The sequence below is a fragment of the Erinaceus europaeus genome, chromosome 11 (assembly GCF_950295315.1).
Source record: "Erinaceus europaeus chromosome 11, mEriEur2.1, whole genome shotgun sequence".
NCBI classification, from domain to species: domain Eukaryota; kingdom Metazoa; phylum Chordata; class Mammalia; order Eulipotyphla; family Erinaceidae; genus Erinaceus; species Erinaceus europaeus.
In genome coordinates, this window is record NC_080172.1 from 64,129,785 (window position 1) to 64,145,492 (window position 15,708).

A 15,708-nucleotide genomic window follows, 5' to 3' on the forward strand; every position below is an offset into this window, starting at 1 on the left:
AAGTCAGGCATTGTTTTGTTTACCTGGGAGAGAAGTAGAAAAAGGAAGGACACTTGGAAGTTGTAATAGGTGTGGGTGTGACTTAGAGAAGAAGGAAGTTAAGGCAGGACCATAGGAAAAAATGGGCATTCAATAAAAAAACAGATAGACAGATAGACAGACAGACAGACAGATAGATAGATATAGATATAAAGTCAAGCCATATCTGTGGCCTTAGAAGAACTACTACTAGTTTCTGCTGGAGGGGCATGGGACCCAAATTCTGGTGGTGGGTTTTGTAAATCACCAAAAAAATTTTTTTAAAAAAAGAGTTCAGGTCTCCAACACCCTCCTATGTGAGCTATGTTGGCAGTCTTTCATGTTCTTTTTTAATTTTGTCAAATTCTGTAACTGCATACTTGGCTCCTTGAGCTCTGGGAAATGTGTTTTATATAAGTGAATAAAGTCTGAACTAGATGGGTCCTCACTGTTACTCCTATCAACCAAGTCAGACTACCTGAAAGAGAAGTTTAACATTTCTTGCAGTTATAAAAGTTAACATGCACTTAATGAGAGTCATCTTTCTTCTGAATTCATGTTGTAAGGCAGAAAGATAAATAAGTCTTGGAACTTTTCCTAGAGTTTACCTCTTGGTCAAAAAGATTTTCCTGTCTTTATTTTTTCTTATTAATGCCCACTTTATCACACTTTGAAGGGACCTTCCCTTAAGAGCAGTGTTTTTGTTCATTTTGAGGGAAGAGAGATGCTAATAGACCTGGTAACAATTGTTATCACTGATTCCCCACTCTATAATATATTTGAATTCAAAGCTTCCTGAAGCTAGGATACTCTACTTCTAATTTCAGACCTAACTATTGGAAAATAAGTAAAAAACTAGAATTCCTATTGTAGGTGCCTTGATTTAAAATGACTACCTCCAGTGACCTGAGAGTTGGTGCAGTGGCTAAAGCACCAGACTTAAGAACATCAGATCCTGAGTTTGATCCGTCATATGTTCCAGAGTGATGCTCTGGTCCTTTCTTTCTCTGTCTCTCACTCCTCACTCGCTCTCATGTCAATAAGTAGATAGCATTTTTAAAAGACTACCCCTAAATTTTGTTTATCAATTTAAATTTAATAAAATTATTTTGATTGTACTAGAGAGAGACAGAGACACATAGAGAGAGGTAAGAACACAGCTGTAGTCATTTTATGCAGTGCTAGGGATCCACCCCAAGTTCTCATGCACTCGAGGTACATGCTCTGTTGCTGAGTCACCTCTGTAGCCCCCAAGCCCAAGATTTTTACATTTTGGGGAGTGCACTTTAGAAAGAAGATTCATGATGGATGAGAAGTAAATCTTTTTTAGGGTAGGAGGAGGGTATAAATCAGGGTGGAGAATATTGTGTCAGCAAGGAAAAACAGCCACCTTCATAGAACAATCAAAAGAGCATTCTTCAGATTGATGTTACTAGAATATATAAAATAGACACTAATTCTGTTGAAACCATTGTCCTATTTGGTCCTTGCAAGGTTTTTTGTATTTATAGAGGTACATAGAGGTTACATAACCTCAATTAAAACCTGAACTGAAGGATAGATTTTATCTGTGAATGATAATCCAGAATTGGATTGTTGGTTCCTTATGATCTTTTCAAAAACATAAAGGTAATGATTTGTATTTATGATTTTATAGTTAACAAAGACAAATATTTGTGAAGTGGCAAATTTCTTCTGAGTATGGTCATCAGTTACTAATAAACTAGAATTTTTTTCTTGAAGCTAAGCAGGGGCTCACTGCCTGGTGCCACAGAAAATCAATCAGTATCCCTACAATTCCTTGTTTTTACCTGGTTGCTATAGCAAGAACTTCTAACATGAATAGAATAGTAACAGTGATAGTGGGCAGCCATGTCTAGTACCTGGTCTAAGTGGGAATGCTTCCAGTTTCTCACCATTGAGTATGATGTTAACTGTTAATGACTCCACTAGGTTAAGGAATTTTCCATCTATCCCCATTTTTTGTATTGTTTTGATCATGAATGGGTATTGGATTTTGTCAAAGGCTTTTTCTGCACCTATTGGGATAATCATATGATTTTTGTTTTTTCTTTCATTTATGTGGTGGATCACATTTATTGGTTTAATTATATTGAACCAGCCTTACCTCCCTGGGATAAATCCTGCTTGGTCATGATGTATATAGCCTTTTTTTTTTTTTTTTTTGCTGTATCCAGTTGGCTAGAATTTTGTTAAGCATTTTAGTATCTATGCTCATCAGAAATATAATTTCTGTAATTTTTATTGTGTCCCTTTCTGCTTTTGGTATCGGTGATTTTGGCTACATAGAAGGTTGAAGGGAATATTCCTGTGTCTTCACTGTTTTGGAAGAGCTTAAAAAGTATAGGTATTAACTCTTCCTTGAAAGTTTTATAGAATTGTAAAAACATATAGTCCAGGACATTTATTGTTTGGAAGGTTCTTGATAACTTTCAATTTCTTTGGCTGTGATTGGTCAGTTCATGTTTTGTAGTTCCTCTTGGTTCAATTTTGGAAGTTTGTATCTACCTAGGAACTTGTCCATTTCTTCCAGATTCTCCAGCTTGGTGGCATAGTTGTTCATAGAAGCCTCACATGATCCTTTGGATTTCTATGATGTCTATTGTGATATCACCTCTTTCATTTCCAATCCTATTTATTTGAGTCTTCTCCCTTTCTTTCTCTCTTTCTTAAAAAAAAATTTTTTTTTTTTTTAGTGAGTCTCAATTTTCTTTACCCTTCTGAAGAATTAACATTTAACTTCATTGATCTTTTTGCATGACTCTCTTATTTTCAATATTATTTATTTCTGTCCTGAGTTTTGTTATTTCAGTCCTTTTGGTTGCTTTAGGGTTCTTTGTTCTTCTTCCTCTGAGTCCTTAAGGTGTGCAGTCAGGTTGTTTATTTGAGATTTTTCTTGTTTCCTAATGTGTACCTACATGGCTATGAATTTCCCTCTTAGTACTGCCTTAGCTATGTCCTCAAAAATTTGATAGCTCATGTCTTCATTGTCATTTGATTCTAGGAACATTTTAATTTTTTCCTTAATTTTCTCTCTGATCCAGTAGTTGTTAAGTAGTATAGTCTTGAGTTTACGTATTTTAGGACTTTTGCTAATTTTCTGTTTGTTAAGTGTTAATTTAATTAAATTTTTATTAGTGATTTAATAATGGGCAACAAGATTGTAGGATAAGATGGGTACAATTCCACACAATTCTCACCACCAGAGTTCCCCATCTCATCCCCTGCATTAGAGGCTTTCCTATTCTTTATCCCTCTGGAAGTATGGACCTAGGATTGTTATGGGGTGCAGAGGGTGGAAAGTCTGGCTTTTGTAATTGCTTCTCCATTGGACATGGGCATTGGCAGGTCAGTTTTTAATTTTATAGGACAGAGTAAAGTTGAGAGGGGACAGGAGAAAGAAAGGGAAATTAACACAACTTACTAAAAGTGCTTTGGGAGTATATATGCCAACATGCCTTAAAAGATACATATTTTTCCTGCCTAAAATGTTTCTTTTTTTTTTTTCAAGCCATATTTTATTTGTGATTAGTAGCTTACAAGGCTAAAAGATTACAGGCACAGTGCCATACCAAACTCACCACCAAAATTCTGTGCCCCCAACCTCCCAGTGATAACCACCATACTTAAAAAAGAAAGATGATTATTGATTTAGTAATGATTAACAAGATTGTAAAACAACAGGGGTATAATTCCATACAGTTCACACCACCAGAGTTCCATGTCCTATTCCCTCCATTGGAAACTTGCCTATTCTTTTTTTTTTATATATTTATTTATTCCCTTTTGTTGCCCTTATTTTTTTTAATATTTATTTTACTTATTTATTCCCTTTTGTTGTCCTTGTTGTTTTATTGTTGTAGTTATTATTATTGTTGTCGTTGTTGGATAGGACAGAGAGAAATGGAGAGAGGATGGGAAGACAAAGAGGAGGAGAGAAAGACAGACACCTGCAGACCTGCTTCACCGCCTGTGAAGCGACTCCCCTGCAGGTGGGGAGCCGGGGTTCGAACCGGGATCCTTTTGCCGGTCCTTGTGCTTTGCGCCACCTGCTCTTAACCCGCTGCGCTACAACCCGACTCCCGACTTGCCTATTCTTTATCCCTCCAGAGGGAGTATGAACCAAAATTCTTTATGGGGTGCATAAATTGCAGGGTCTGGCTTCTGTAATTGCTTCCCCACCAGACATAAACATTGATAGATTGACCCATACCCCCGCCTGTTTATTTTTTTATTTGTTTATTATTAGTGGTTCAATATTAATTTACAAAATTACATGATAACAGGGGTACAATTTCACACTGTTTCCACCATCAGAGGAGTTCTGAATCCATGGCCCCTCCATTGCAGTCCACCACGGTTCTCCCAAGGCTGTAGACATGGGTTAACCATCATCTCTACAGCTATCTGTGTACATTTGTACATAATTGCCCCCTTTTTCTTTCAGGTCCAGTCTTCTCCTCCAAGACACACATAGCCCATTTATTTCATCCAAATATCTCTCCCCTTTTCATCCTCTCTCTCTGGGACCTGATGTAGCTGGAGTTCAGAGCCCTGTTGCCCTCTGCTATCACTTCTTCCCCACTGGGAGTATGGATCAGAGTTGTTCTTGGGGTGCAGAAGGTAGGAGTTCTGGCTTCTGTAGTTGCTTCTCCACTGGATGTGGGCATTGGCAAGTCAATCCACACCCCTGGCCTGTTTCTATCTTTCTCTAGTGGGGTAAAACTCAGGATAATTGGTGAAATTATCTGCTGAGAGAAGTCAGGATAGAATTGTGGTAGCATCTAAAACTTGTCTGGTAGGTGGCAGGACATAAAGTGATACAAAATGGTTAACTAACAGGAACCAAACATTAGGAACAGATCAGATGATATCAGGAATCCCAGGGTGGAAGAAAGCTAGGAAGTCTACCCTAGGCATGTATCCAGGGGCCCTCATCAATGGTAATCCCTGCCTGAGTTTGATAGCATGAAGTTGGATAAAAGCATTTCTGAGAAAATGGTGACAAAGTGGAGGAAAGGGCTAGTAAGTTGGATTAGGGCAGAGAGTAGCTCCCATTCTTGAAAATATTCTGTGGATAGAATTAACTATTTACCTCCATCCACCCAACCCAGGATATATACATATATTTAGCAACAGGGCCTGTGTACCTTTTTAGTCCCTATTGGTCTGAGCCCACAGTTCATAATCACAGTGGCCTGCACTCATTTCAGGACTAATCTTTCTCAGTGGCAGTGCGAGATACCCCAACCTCCCTTTGGAGACTGGGGAAGTCCCTACCATTGCTGCTCTATGGTGAAAGCAAGGTCCTGGGAGGCCCCACAAGAGGGCTTTTGATATGTTACTGATGGAAGTGACCAGTGGTGGTGCAGAGGGGAATCCATTAGAGGTCTAGGCCCATCATATTTGTGTGGGAATCCAAGGATTCCCTAACTAGGGCCCCAGATGATGAGGTGGTAGATAGTGAACAAAAAGGCCATTATTAAGTGATCCTGTCTCTCGTCCTTATCCATCTTTTGCAGTTCTCCTTTTACCTGATGACCTTGGACTTTCTCCCAGTTATTTAAGCATTGATACAGACTTCATTTTTTTGGCATCGGTCTTCTTGGGCCTTTCTGTTAGATTGTGAAGCTAATTTGTTCTAAGTCTGATTAGAGAATTTATGATGCTTTCTTTAGGCACTTCAACTATGATTACAGGTTTATTAGGCCTAAGTATAATCATCAAGGACTATTGAATACTATTACTTGAATTATATATTTGCCCCTTGCTTATGGATACATGTATACCTGTACCCAGTAACCTCAACACTACCCCATACCTAGTATCTGTAATTTTGTTAGATGATGTGCTATCTAAAGTGTATGTAGGTAGTCCCATATATTAGGAAAGCTCTCACCCAGTTTGAAGAGTTGCCAGGTTGAGACATCTGTATCTCTGGTTACACTCCACTGTAAGAGTTTAGTAATGACATAATATGGGATGGCAACACTAGTAATGATTTAGTTGATGTCAACATAGGTGTTATAGTATTAAGGAATCAGAGAGAAGGAATATCAAGAAGTATAGGCATAGTCCTAGAGTTTCCAAGACTAGGGGAAATGAGGATCTTAAAGAGAATTCAAGGGGTTTCTTGTAGTCTTAGAAAGAGCCTAGAATAGCAATAATCAATTATTATAAAATCCAGGATAGTTGAGGGTTTGTTTTCTACTCTGATCCAATGGTTAGCATCTATGGTAATAAACTAGCTCTGCAGTGGTATCTGAACATCTTCATATTTTAGGTACTGACAGGGCCAAATGGTCTTCATCTATCTGGCCTAAAATTGTAGTTGATTTAGTTGTTTAAAAAGCTATATATGCAGATATATTTTTAGAGCTCCTTAATCAATTTAAGCCTAGTTAGAGTTTGATGACTTTACAAATCTGAAATATTAGATACTTAGGCTACTGCAAATATTTGTACTTAGAACTATGGTCTAGGCAGCTAGAGAACTTGAAGTATTAAATATATTTCCCCTCTGACATATCACATTAGTAGTGATTTTGAGAATATACATCAATAGGATTATAATTTCACACCTTTACCACCACTGGTGGTATGTGGAGAGGGGGTTGGATTGACTATCTTGTGGTTGCAAATGCACTTTGTTTTTTGCTGTGTCCTTGCCTTAAATTCAGAAGGTTAAAAAAAACTTTAAGTCAAAGATTGGAGTAGTTTTAAGCTCCCTTCTTCTTCTTCTAGTGCTAGGAACTGCACTCACTAGCCAAAATGGCATGCCGCCCAAAGCTCTGATTTGACTTTGTTAATCTTTCAGCCTGTGCTCCTTTTTGTCCCAACCACATGTGAGCACCCACCTGAGGCTATAGATCTTAACTTTTTTTTTTTTTTTAACTTTTTATTTTTTAACCAGAGCTCTATTCAGCTCTGTCTTATGGTGGTGTGGGGGATTGAACCTGAGACTTTGGAGCCTCAGGCATGAGAGTCTGTTTGCATAACCATTATGCTATCTACCCTCCACCCCTGAGGCTATAGATCTTTCAGCTGTAGATTATGGGTCCAATTTGGTCTCTTGTATTTATTTGTTGTTTTGGCAGATCCCTGCTAGTCCATGGCTACGTGTATGGAAGTCCTTCCCCTCCCCCCACCTCCCAACCTGTTTCATTCCCTAGTGGGATAGGGCTCTGGAGAGGTGAAATTCCAATACACACTGGTTTTGTCATCTTCCCAGGAAGTCAGGATGGTGTCATGTTATCATCTGCAACTTGGTGACTAAAAGGTGGTAAGATACTATGCAGGGTCAATTGTTTAATAAACAGGAACCAAAAGGTAAGAATAGAGCAGATTATAGTAGGAGTCTTCATGTGAGAAGAAGGTAGGAAGTCTATTTTAGGTATGTTCCTAGGGGTCCATGACTTTAGTAATTTTTGCCTGAGTCCGATACCTAACATGCAAGTGGACTAAAAATATTTTCTGGGAAGATGGTGTCAGAGTTGAGAATAGTGCTAGAAAACTGGATTATAGCAGACAGTACCTCTCAGACATGAGAAAAGTATATAAATACCATTAACGGTTTACTCCACTGATCTAACCTAGGGCCCATATATATTCATATTTAGCACAGGAACCTGTGTACCCTCTGAGTCTGTATCAATCTGAGCTTGCAGTTCATGGTCACAGCTAGGAACATTCTAGGCTGCACTCATTTTAGGACCAGTCTTCCTCAAGTGGCAGAGTAGGTTGATCAGCCTCCCTTTGGAGACTGGGGCAGTCCCTACCATTGCTGCTCTACAACGAAGGCAAGGTCCTGGAGAGGCCCACAAGAGTGCTTATGAGGATATACCTGATGGAAGTGACCAGTTATGGTAGAGAGCGGGATCTATTAGAGGTCTAGGTCCATCATATCTACGTGGGAATCCTAGGATTCCCTGCCTAGAGCCCCAGATGATGGAGAACCACCATACTTTTAACCAGCTATTCTATTGGGTTGTGGAAAAGTCTGATGTATTTTTTTGTTTTTCTGTGCAAAAATGTGTCATGACTTTTCTGATAATCCAGTACTTCTAGAAAGGAAATATTGTTCAAGCATACAAAGATAGAGGTTGTAAGGTAGTTATCACAATATTTTTAAATTAGCAAAAATAGGTGTAATTTGATTGTATATCAAAAGTGAATTGGTTAGAATTATGTGGTATATACATAGTAAGCTGGAAAAATAGGTAATTTTAGATGATAAAATTATTGTCAATTTGGCTCATAAGTTATAGACAAGAAATCTGTCCTTATTTCATTTTATTGTACTTTATTTTATTTATTGCCTCCAGGCTTATTGCTGGGGCTCAGTGCCTGCACCACAAATTCGCCACTCCTGGAGGCTATTTTTTTCCCCTTTTGTTGCCCTTGTTGTTTTATCGTTGTTGTGGTTATTATTATTATTGTTATTGATGTCATTGTTGTTGGATAGGACAGAGAGAAATGAAGAGAGGTGGGGTAGACAGAGAGGGCCAGAGAAAGATAGACACCTACAGACCTGCTTCACCGCCTGTGAAGGGACCCCCCTGCAGGTGGGGAGCCGGGGGCTTGAACTGGGACCTTTACGCCAGTCCTTGTGCTTCGTGCCATGCACGCTTAACCTGCTGTGCTACTGCCTGACTCCCTATCCTTATTTTATTAAGATCTCAGTAAAATGCCATTTTTTACCTAGTTACTATCAGATGTGTGCTGACACTTTGTCAAGTTCAGGAAGCATTAGCTGTCAGCTAGCTAGTGACATATTTGATATAAGAAATGTATTTTTGTAACACAAGTGGAATATATTGTCTTCTTTTATAAGCCAAGACTAATATTTTGTTTTCAAAGGAAAACTCAAACATTTTCCACATTATTCTTTCTAGACAGTTATAGGTTTTGTTCCAAAAGCAACATTAATAAATTATCCTATTTTTCTTATCAAACTTGAAATAGGCTAGAGAGTTTTGAATTAATTTTTTTTTGATGAGAGAGCAACACAGAGAGACCACATGTGGTGGTGTCAGAGATCAAACCTGTGGCCTTTGGGGCATCAGACATGAAATCTAGTGTATTTCCTCTGTACTATTTATCTAGTCCTTTATTTACTGAATTAAAAGAACAACAGATTTCTTTCAAAATATCTCTTTCTTGACATGAGATGAGGAGAGAGAGAAAGAGACTGAGCAATGGCACACCTGTTGAGCACACATGTTACCATGCTTGTGGGGACTGGGAGACTGAATTGATTACTGTAATGTGTGCACTCAGCCAGGTGTGCTACCACCTGGCCCTAAGGCATTTTGTTAAGATGTGGTAAAGACCAAAATTTTCTATAAATTACTATACTCTAAATATATTTCCTTCCTTTTTTTTTTTTTTCTGTTCTTCCTATTTTAATGTTTTTCCTTTTTATTCCTGTTCTTCTTACTTTAATGTGTTGTTTCCTTTTTTTTCTGTTCTTCCTATTTTAATGTGTTTTTCCTTTTTTAAAAAATAATTTTTATTTATAAAAAGGAAACACTGACAAGAACCATAGGATAAGAGTGATACAACTCCACACAGTTCCCACCACCAGAACTCCATATCCCATCCCCTCCCTTGATAGCTTCCCTATTCTTTATCCCTCCGGGAGCATGGACCCAGGGTCATTATGGGGTGCAGAAGGTAGAAGGTCTGGCTTCTGCAATTGCTTCCCCACTGAACATGGCTGTTGGCAGGTCAATCCATATTCCCAGCCTGCCTCTCTCTTTCCCTAGTGGGGTGGGGCTCTGGAGAAGCAGGGCTCTAGGACACAATGGGGTCATCTGCCCAGGGAAGTCCAGTTGGCATTATGTTAGCATCTGGAACCTGGTGGCTGAAAGAAGAGCCAACATATAAAGCCAAACAAATTGCTGACCAATCATGAACCCAAAGGCTGGACCAGTGGAGATGAAAATTTGGGGGTCTCTGTTTAGTAGATAGTCAGCAGGCCCACTCTAGGTACATTCCACAGGGCCCATGGCTATACTAGTGTTTTCTTTTTCTGAGTCTGACATCTGTTATGCAGGTGTACCCAAGCCATTGTATGGGAAGATGATGTCATGGCCAGAAAAAGGACCAGAAAGCTGGATCAGGGAAGAAAGCAGCTCCCAAATATGGGAAAGGTGCACAAATACTACAAATCCTATCGACTTGATCTGATCTGGGGTCCATACTCAGCTTAGGAGCCTATATGACTTCTGCATCCCTATAGATCTGAGCTCACATTCTGTGGTCATGAGTAGGAACATTCCAAGCTGCCCCAGTTTCAGAACCCGTCTTCCTCAGGTAGAAGATAGAGTATGTTGTCCAGTCTCCCTTCAGAGGATGGAACATTATCTACTGTGGTTGATCCATGTTGAGGGCAAGGTCCTATGGGGGCCCACAGAGGGGCCTATTGTGTTGTTCCTGATAGAGATGACCAGTAACAATGGAGAGAGGGATTTATTCAAGGTCTAGGCCCATCTTGTCTGTTTGAGAATCTCAGAACTCCCCAACTAGGGCCCCAGATGGTGGGGTGGCCTGATAGTGACTAAAGAGTCATCATGAAAGTATAACGGTCTTTTGGCCTTATTCAGCTTTTGCAGTCCTTACTTTGATAAGCTTAGCTTTGGAGTGACTGAGGGAAGTGTAATAGGAGATAGATGAGGAGGTAATCTACTTCTAAGTAGACACTGTTTCATTAGGAGCTTTATAGTGTCTACTTGCTTGCTGCATATACTGACTCACTGCAGACTATTGTGCACTTTTGCTTTCAGGTATATATTTTGCCCTAAATTATGGATACATGTGAACATATGCCTTATCTCATGGGACCTGGTCTATATCTAGGTTTTGGGACTTTGTTAGGAAGTGAACCACCTGAAATGGAATTAGAGAATCCTATGGAAGGAAAGGTCTCACCTGAGTAATGAGGCTGTGAAGGGTTGACATTCCACACCTGACATTCCATATCTCTGGACACAGTCTGAAGTGAAGCATACTGAGGTGGTACTCGTGTTGATTAGGATGAGATCAGCAGATGCAATATCATTTGGTATGAATTGAGAGAAGTGTGCAGAAAAGTGAGCCCCACCCTAGAGGTTCCAGGACTGGGGGAGATATAAGCTCTATAGAAGAAGTGGGAGGTTCCTGTTGTTTTAGGGTTTAAGAATGCGATAGATAGTTATTGCTATAATCAGATTATTTGGCAATTGGATTAACTTTGAAAATCCCTTTGTTAGGATCTGCTGTATCATAGACAATATCATCATAATTTATGTCCTTTGACATTATTTGTATATAGCTGTGTCTTATAGAGTAATGCCACCATTGCTTCTGTTCTTCCTGGTCCGAGCTTTTTAGAGAGTCAACATTTAAAAGATTCAGCCTATGGCCTGTGCATTAAAAAGTTTGAGAAATTCAATCAATTTTTCCCTTCTCATATTAATTAAATAGTGATTTATACTACAAGGTAGTAGGAGTGTACATAAACACCATTCCCACCACCAAAAGACTGTGTCCCTTCCCCTCCCCCCACCAGTGAAGCTGAACATCCACCCTCACCCTCAACCTTACTTTGGTGCCCTGTTCCACACTCAGTCAAATTCTGCTTTGAGTTTACCTTTCTGTACTTCTTTCTCAATTTCTGTTTATGAGTTCGGATCATCCCATACACATCTTTGTCTTTCTGACTTAGCTCACTTAACATAATTCCTTCTAGCGCCATCCAAGATGGGTCAGAGATAGTGGGTTCATTGTTCTTAATAGATGAGTAGTATTCCATTGTGTATATATACCACAGCTTTCCCAGCCATTTATTTATCTATTGTTGGGCACGTGGGTTGCTTCCAGGTTTTAGCTATTATGAATTGTGCTGCTATGAACATAGGTGTACACATATCTTTTTGTTTCGGTGTTATGGGGTCTTTGGGGTATATCCCTAGGAGAGGAATTACTGGGTCATATGGAAGGTCCATGACTAGCCTTGTGAGAGTTCTCCAGACTGCTCTCCAAAGAGGTTGGACCAATTTACATTCCCACCAGCAGTGCAGAAGGGTTCCTCTGTCCCCGTAGCCTCCCCAGCATTTGTTGCTGCTATCCTTTTTGTTGTATGCCATTCTCACAGGGGTGAGGTGGTATCTCAGTGTTGTCTTTATTTGCATTTCTCTGACAATCAGTGACCTGGAGCAATTTTTCATGTGTTTGTTAGCCTTTTAGATCTCTTCTGTAGTGAATGTTTTGTTCATATACTCTGCCCATTTTTGGATGGGGTCATTTGCTTTTTTGTTGCTATTTTTGCTGAGCTCTTTGTATATTTTGGTTATTAGTCACTTGTCTGATGTATGACATGTGAAGATCTTCTCCCATTTAGTGAGGGACCTCTTTATTTGCGTGATAGTTTCTTTGGCTGTGCAGAAGCTTTTCAATTTGATGTAGTCCCATTGGTTTGCTTTTGTTTTAGTCTTCCTTGCAATTAACTGGGTTTGAATTATCAAAGATGTCCTTGAGGTTTACATGGGAAAGTGTTCTACCAATGATTTCCTCTAAGTATTTGATAGTTTCTGGTCTAACATCCAGGTCCTTGATCCATTTGGAGTTGACTTTTTCCTTTTTTAAAAAAATTTTTAAAAAAATTTTTAACTATCGATTTGTCTTTTTGAACCCTAAGACAACAGGAACCTCACATCTCCACTATATAGCCCCTACTTCCCCCAGTCCTGGAACCCTTGGATAGGGCCCACATTCCCGTATGCATCTCCCAATCCAAACCAAATAATATTGCATCCGCCAATCACAACCTAACCAATGCAACGATTGCCACCTCAACATGCTTCACCTCAGACTGTGTCCAGAGACTTCACGTGTGGAATGACAACCCTTCAGCTTCATTACTCGGGTGAGACCTTTCCTTTTATAGTACACTCTAATTTCATCTCAGGTAGTTCACTTTCTAACAAAGTCCCATAACCTAGATATACACCAGTTTCTGTGAGAGAGAGCTTATGTGCACATGTATCCATAAACTACTGCAAAATATATACCTGAAAGCAGTAGTACACTAGAGTTTGCAGTGAGTACCTCCCTAACACTTCCTCTCCACTATTCCAAGCTTTGGGTCCATGATTGCTCAACAAATTGTTTGGCTTCGTATGTTAACTCTCTTTTCAATCACCAGGTTCCAGATGCCACCAGGATGCCAGCCAGGCTTCCCTGGATTGAAGACCCCACCAATGTGTCCTGGAGCTCAGCTTCCCCAGAGACACACCTTACTAGGGAAAGAGAGGCAGACTGGGAGTATGGACCGACCAGTCAATGCCCATGTTCAGCGGGGAAGCAATTACAGAAGCCAGACCTTCTACCTTCTGCAACCCACAACGACCCTGGGTCCATGCTCCCAGAGGGCTAGAGAATGGGAAAGCTATCATGGGAGGGGGTGGGTTATGGAGATTGGGTGGTGGGAATTGTGTGGAGTTATACCCCTCCTACCTTATGTTTTTGTTCATTAATCCTTTCTTAAATAAAAAATTAAAAAAAAATTTTTTTATAAAGAATCCAATTTCAGGGGCTAGGTGGTAGAATACCTGGCTAAACGCACACATTACAGTATGGGAGGAGCTTGATTCAAGCCCTTGGTCCCCACCTGCAGGGGGAAAGCTTCACAAGTGGTGAAGCAGGGCTGCAGGTATCTCTCTGTCTTTCTCCCTACCTCCTCTTCCCCTGTCAATTTCTCCCTGTCTCTATCCAATAATAAATAAATAAATAAATAAATAAATAAATAAATAAATAAATAAATAAATGAAAATATAAAAAATAAAAGAATGTGGGAGTTGGGAGGTAGCACAGCAGGTTAAGTGCACGTGGCGTGAAGCGCAAGGACTGACATAAGGGTCCCGGTTCAAGCCCCCCGCTCCCCACCTGCAGGGGAGTCGCTTCACAGGCAGTGAAGCAGGTCTGCAGGTGTCTATCTTTCTCTCCCTCTCTCTGTCTTCCCCTCCTCTCTCCATTTCTCTCTTTTCTTTAATCTTTTTTTTTTTAATTTTTTAATTTTTAATTTTTTTATTTAAGAAAGGATAAATTAACAAAACTATAGGGTAGGAGGGGTACAACTCCACACAATTCTCACCACCCAATCTCCATATATCCCACCCCCTCCCCTGATAGCTTTCCCATTCTCTATCCCTCTGGGAGCATGGACCCAGGGTCATTGTGGGTTGCAGAAGGTGGAAGGTCTGGCTTCTGTAATTGCTTCCCCGCTGAACATGGGCATTGACTGGTCAGTCCATACTCCCAGTTTGCCTCTCTCTTTCCCTATTAAAGTGGGTCTCTGGGGACGCGGAGCTCCAGGACACATTGATGGGGTCTTCAGTCCAGGGAAGCCTGGCCGGCATCCTGATGACATCTGGAACCTGGTGGCTGAAAAGAGAGTTAACATACGAAGCCAAACAAATTGTTGAGCAATCATGGACCCAAAGCTTGGAATAGTGGAGAGGAAGTGTTAGGGGGGTACTCACTGCAAACTCTAGTGTACTTCTGCTTTCAGGTATATATTTTGCAGTAGTTTATGGATAGGTGTGAACATATGCTCTCTCTCACCGAAACTAGTGTATATCTAGGTTTTGGGACTTTGTTAGAAAGTGAACCACCTGGTATGGAATTAGACAATACTATGAAAGGAAAGGTCTCACCCGAGTAATGAAGCTGAAGGGTAGTCATTCCACATGTGAAGTCTCTGGACACAGTCTGAGGAAGCATGTTGAGGTGGCAATCGTTGTGTTGATTAGGTTGCCATTTCTCTCTGTCTTATCTAACAATGACAACATCAATAACAACAATAATAACTACAACAATAAAAAACAAGGGCAACAAAAGGGAAAATAAATAAATAAATATTAAAAAAAAAAGAAAAGAATGCAATTTCAGCCATTCTTCCTGGGTTGAATTAGAGATTTTGTTTTTAAGTAATTTGAGTATCTATGGTCTAGGAGGTGACTCAGTAGACCACATGCTTTCCATGAATGCAGTTTGGGTTTTGATCTTTGGCACAACATAATAGCACCAAGGACAGCTACATGGATAGGGCTGTGGTGCTTTGGCCTCTCCCTCGTACCCTGCCTCACCTTTGCTCTCTCTCTTTCTGTCTCTCTCTACTCTGTAGGAAAGGCAGTTCAGCATATCACATATGTGTGAGTTCTTGGGTTCATCCTAGGACTGCATAAGTGTCTTCAACATTTGTAGCAATTCCATAGGCCCTTTTCAAAATGATAAAAGGAGAACAAGAATATTTCATGTTATAATCTGATGTCCTTCGAACTCATTCTTAATATGCTTTTAGACAAGATTGGGTACATTCAGGGTGGCATGCCCATAGACTTAATATGCATTTAGATATGTAAATACTAATTTATAATAATTACATAGTTAATCTGAGTAACTTCCTACGTGTTGTTATTAAAATTAATCTTAATATGAAATCAGAAGGAATACATTTAATTTACTATATATGAAAGTACAAATTTAATGTAAATTTTTCATATGGTTAATGTGAGCAAGATATATGTATATCAGTTTCTTGTTTCTCATGTTGAAGAGCATGTTAAGTATTTGTTTATTCTCTTAATTCATTCTTCATGTGTTTTTGCACAAAATTATTTGTTTTCC

The 15,708-nt window shown here is 39.7% G+C and overlaps 1 protein-coding gene across 8 annotated transcripts in view; it reads left to right on the top strand.

Moving 5' to 3' along the window:
• The window catches only part of ST7L (suppression of tumorigenicity 7 like), a 113,008-nt gene that overhangs the window by 31,713 nt on the left and 65,587 nt on the right, over positions 1-15,708 (top strand). The window lies entirely within an intron of this gene.